Source organism: Schistocerca serialis, unplaced genomic scaffold, assembly GCF_023864345.2.
Source record: "Schistocerca serialis cubense isolate TAMUIC-IGC-003099 unplaced genomic scaffold, iqSchSeri2.2 HiC_scaffold_185, whole genome shotgun sequence".
In the NCBI taxonomy this organism is placed as follows: Eukaryota; Metazoa; Arthropoda; class Insecta; order Orthoptera; family Acrididae; genus Schistocerca; species Schistocerca serialis.
The window spans coordinates 75,001-80,554 of record NW_026047746.1 but is presented as its reverse complement, the minus strand read 5'-3'; the positions used below and the strand labels follow the sequence as shown (position 1 = coordinate 80,554).

The following is a 5,554-nucleotide window of genomic DNA, read 5'->3' as shown; positions in this document are numbered from 1 at the left end:
GGCGCCAGGCGCCAGGTGCCGCAGGCCAGCCGCTCCAGCGCTTCAGCGCTCGTACCACACAACATTGCCGTTAGTTTTGAGACGAACGCGTGGTTCCGCACGCGGCGCACGGCTACTGCGAGCCGTACAGGTAGCTGCGTGTTGCGCGACACGACACGCACATCGAAAGACATGCAGTCTAGTCGGTAATGATCCTTCCGCAGGTTCACCTACGGAAACCTTGTTACGACTTTTACTTCCTCTAAATGATCAAGTTTGGTCATCTTTCCGGTAGCATCGGCAACGACAGAGTCAATGCCGCGTACCAGTCCGAAGACCTCACTAAATCATTCAATCGGTAGTAGCGACGGGCGGTGTGTACAAAGGGCAGGGACGTAATCAACGCGAGCTTATGACTCGCGCTTACTGGGAATTCCTCGTTCATGGGGAACAATTGCAAGCCCCAATCCCTAGCACGAAGGAGGTTCAGCGGGTTACCCCGACCTTTCGGCCTAGGAAGACACGCTGATTCCTTCAGTGTAGCGCGCGTGCGGCCCAGAACATCTAAGGGCATCACAGACCTGTTATTGCTCAATCTCGTGCGGCTAGAAGCCGCCTGTCCCTCTAAGAAGAAAAGTAATCGCTGACAGCACGAAGGATGTCACGCGACTAGTTAGCAGGCTAGAGTCTCGTTCGTTATCGGAATTAACCAGACAAATCGCTCCACCAACTAAGAACGGCCATGCACCACCACCCACCGAATCAAGAAAGAGCTATCAATCTGTCAATCCTTCCGGTGTCCGGGCCCAATCCTTCCGGTGTCCGGGCCTGGTGAGGTTTCCCGTGTTGAGTCAAATTAAGCCGCAGGCTCCACTCCTGGTGGTGCCCTTCCGTCAATTCCTTTAAGTTTCAGCTTTGCAACCATACTTCCCCCGGAACCCAAAAGCTTTGGTTTCCCGGAGGCTGCCCGCCGAGTCATCGGAGGAACTGCGGCGGATCGCTGGCTGGCATCGTTTATGGTTAGAACTAGGGCGGTATCTGATCGCCTTCGAACCTCTAACTTTCGTTCTTGATTAATGAAAACATACTTGGCAAATGCTTTCGCTTCTGTTCGTCTTGCGACGATCCAAGAATTTCACCTCTAACGTCGCAATACGAATGCCCCCGCCTGTCCCTATTAATCATTACCTCGGGTTCCGAAAACCAACAAAATAGAACCGAGGTCCTATTCCATTATTCCATGCACACAGTATTCAGGCGGGCTTGCCTGCTTTAAGCACTCTAATTTGTTCAAAGTAAACGTGCCGGCCCACCGAGACACTCAATAAAGAGCACCCTGGTAGGATTTCAACGGGGTCCGCCTCGGGACGCACGAGCACGCACGAGGCGGTCGCACGCCTTCGGCTCGCCCCACCGGCAGGACGTCCCACGATACATGCCAGTTAAACACCGACGGGCGGTGAACCAACAGCGTGGGACACAAATCCAACTACGAGCTTTTTAACCGCAACAACTTTAATATACGCTATTGGAGCTGGAATTACCGCGGCTGCTGGCACCAGACTTGCCCTCCAATAGATACTCGTTAAAGGATTTAAAGTGTACTCATTCCGATTACGGGGCCTCGGATGAGTCCCGTATCGTTATTTTTCGTCACTACCTCCCCGTGCCGGGAGTGGGTAATTTGCGCGCCTGCTGCCTTCCTTGGATGTGGTAGCCGTTTCTCAGGCTCCCTCTCCGGAATCGAACCCTGATTCCCCGTTACCCGTTACAACCATGGTAGGCGCAGAACCTACCATCGACAGTTGATAAGGCAGACATTTGAAAGATGCGTCGCCGGTACGAGGACCGTGCGATCAGCCCAAAGTTATTCAGAGTCACCAAGGCAAACGGACCGGACGAGCCGACCGATTGGTTTTGATCTAATAAAAGCGTCCCTTCCATCTCTGGTCGGGACTCTGTTTGCATGTATTAGCTCTAGAATTACCACAGTTATCCAAGTAACGTGGGTACGATCTAAGGAACCATAACTGATTTAATGAGCCATTCGCGGTTTCACCTTAATGCGGCTTGTACTGAGACATGCATGGCTTAATCTTTGAGACAAGCATATGACTACTGGCAGGATCAACCAGGGAGCTGCGTCAACTAGAGCTGAGCAGCCGGCCGCCCGGGAGTGTGTCCCGGGGGCCCGCGCGAACACGCAAGCGTCCGCTCAATTATTCTGCAAACAGGAGGAGGCTGAGCTCCCCTGCACAACACACCTCGAAACCCTCTCAGGTCCCGGCGGCGCGCAGCGCCGTCCTAAGTACTTGGTCGGGTTCGAGAGAGGCGCAATCGCCCGGAGTTAGGCGAGTAGACGCTTTAGGTGCGACCACCCGTGCTCCCAACTGAGCTTGCCGCTGCCGACAGAGGCCCGGGAGCGTGCTGTCGTGGCATTGCCGGCGGGAGACAACACGCGCCACCTACGGTGACCGGCAGCTCCAACGCCAGCGCCACAGAAGGACAAAAGCCCCACTTGGGTGCCGAAGCGAACTCTCCCAGCACAGCGCACGCGCCAACACGTCCGCACAGCTGCGATACAAACCACCTGCGAGAACCGCTGGGGCGACCGAGCAGCAGACGGCGTCGCGGCGCCGAGCGCCGGGCGGCGGCGCATCCTCAGCGCACACAGTCCTCAATCGGACCAGCACACTGCAGATGGCCACCGCGCTTCGCACCGGGCCCGCGAGGACCTACTTTGGCCGCAAGGCGCCGCGAGCAGGGGGCGCCGGCGCGCAGCTGCGCCGCCTGCCGCGTCCGTCGGCCGGCGCGCCTGCCACTGGCCGCCCCCACCAGCCGGCTGTAGCGCGTGCGCCCACGCACCGCGCTGCCAGCACGCCGGGCGGCCCCCCCTCACCGGCCGGGGACGGTCCCACCCAGCCACCGCCGCGTATCGCCTCACACCCAGATCCCCTTTCGCGTTCGTGGGCATGGTGGGTCCCCTTTCACGTTCGTGGGCATGGTGGGTATCCCTGAAACAACCGGTTAATAGCTCGACCGATCGTCGCCAACACTGATTCACCTCTAGCGAGAACAACCGCACCACAACGGGTTACCTGTTGTTCATTTGCGTAACGTCACCAGCAAACGTAGACGTCCATCGCCATTTGCAACGAGTATTGCATGCCTGTGTCAGGTGTCACAACACACTACGTCTGCCCACATAGACGCAACAACATGTGCACGCCTCGAGAACACGTGGAAGGTAGCCCCCGTACGTATGCGGTGTCCATTGCGCGAACGACTGTCAGCCGGCCTCTGCAGGATGTCGCAGATGTGGAACGCGGTGCAACATGCTATCACGGTGTGTGAGAAGAGACGACTACGTCCGAATACACGCTCCACTACATCAACAGACTGCTCATGCTGATCGCCATCCAGGGCGTCCGTTCCTCCCACACGTCTGAATGGCGTACCACACTGCAATCCAGCTCTTATAGGGAGACGACACGTAGCTGCGTGCACAATATTTGGACTGTATGGTCTGCCGTTGCTAGGCGCAGTCGTCGTACGGTCACACATGTGCCACGATGTATCATTCAGTACATACGGACCAATGTGCAGTACAGTTTGTGGGTTTTGCGTACATCGGCGGACAGGTGACAGGCCGTACCACAACGTAGGCTGAGTACGTCGGCATGCGAAGGGCATTGAACATGCAAACTTCTCAACGACCAGCTTGCGAAGGCAGGGGGGAAGGGGGGGGGGCATGTACGTCCTGCTGCTATCCACATTACAGTGTATAGCAGGAGCATGTGGAAAGTCAGCAACACCTGCAAGGTGTTTAACATGACGCGATACACAGGGGACCGGGCAGTGCGAATAGCGAACTATATTGCGAGGGTTGCGGTTAGGCAACACTACACTAATTTAACGAGTTGCATAACAATTACAGAGCAGGTTCAGCGACAACGTGCGTCAGGTTAAGGCGCAATATAGGTTAGGTTGAGGCACAATATAGGTTAGGTTAAGGCACAACATGGGTTACGTTAAGGCACAAATTGGGTTACGTTAAGGCACAACATGGGTTACGTTAAGGCACAACATGGGTTACGTTAAGGCACAAATTAGGTTACGTTAAGGCACAAATTAGGTTACGTTAAGGCACAAATTAGGTTACGTTAAGGCACAAATTAGGTTACGTTAAGGCACAAATTAGGTTACGTTAAGGCACAAATTAGGTTACGTTAAGGCACAAATTAGGTTACGTTAAGGCACAAATTAGGTTACGTTAAGGCACAAATTAGGTTACGTTAAGGCACAAATTAGGTTACGTTAAGGCACAAATTAGGTTACGTTAAGGCACAAATTAGGTTACGTTAAGGCACAAATTAGGTTACGTTAAGGCACAAATTAGGTTACGTTAAGGCACAAATTAGGTTACGTTAAGGCACAAATTAGGTTACGTTAAGGCACAAATTAGGTTACGTTAAGGTACAATATGGGTTAGGTTAAGGTACAATATGGGTTAGGTTAAGGTACAATATGGGTTAGGTTAAGGTACAATATGGGTTAGGTTAAGGTACAATATGGGTTAGGTTAAGGCACAACGTAGGTTAGGTTAAGGCACAACGTAGGTTAGGTTAAGGCACAACATAGGTTAGGTTAAGGCACAACATAGGTTAGGTTAAGGCACAACATAGGTTAGGTTAAGGCACAACATAGGTTAGGTTAAGGCACAACATAGGTTAGGTTAAGGCACAACATAGGTTAGGTTAAGGCACAACATAGGTTAGGTTAAGGCACAACATAGGTTAGGTTAAGGCACAACATAGGTTAGGTTAAGGCACAACATAGGTTAGGTTAAGGCACAACATAGGTTAGGTTAAGGCACAACATAGGTTAGGTTAAGGCACAACGTAGGTTAGGTTAAGGCACAACGTAGGTTAGGTTAAGGCACAACGTAGGTTAGGTTAAGGCACAACGTAGGTTAGGTTAAGGCACAACGTAGGTTAGGTTAAGGCACAACGTAGGTTAGGTTAAGGCACAACGTAGGTTAGGTTAAGGCACAACGTAGGTTAGGTTAAGGCACAACGTAGGTTAGGTTAAGGCACAACGTAGGTTAGGTTAAGGCACAACATAGGTTAGGTTAAGGCACAACATAGGTTAGGTTAAGGCACAACATAGGTTAGGTTAAGGCACAACATAGGTTAGGTTAAGGCACAACATAGGTTAGGTTAAGGCACAACATAGGTTAGGTTAAGGCACAACATAGGTTAGGTTAAGGCACAACATAGGTTAGGTTAAGGCACAACATAGGTTAGGTTAAGGCACAACATAGGTTAGGTTAAGGCACAACATAGGTTAGGTTAAGGCACAACATAGGTTAGGTTAAGGCACAACATAGGTTAGGTTAAGGCACAACATAGGTTAGGTTAAGGCACAACATAGGTTAGGTTAAGGCACAACATAGGTTAGGTTAAGGCACAACGTAGGTTAGGTTAAGGCACAACGTAGGTTAGGTTAAGGCACAACGTAGGTTAGGTTAAGGCACAACGTAGGTTAGGTTAAGGCACAACGTAGGTTAGGTTAA

General features: G+C 52.0%; 1 non-coding gene across 1 annotated transcript; it reads right to left on the bottom strand.

Moving 5' to 3' along the window:
• Positions 1-186: 186 nt before the first annotated feature.
• Positions 187-2,117, bottom strand: LOC126443786 (small subunit ribosomal RNA). Its single transcript, XR_007582179.1, has one exon. It is a non-coding gene; the product is annotated as a small subunit ribosomal RNA (ribosomal RNA).
• Positions 2,118-5,554: the final 3,437 nt, after the last annotated feature.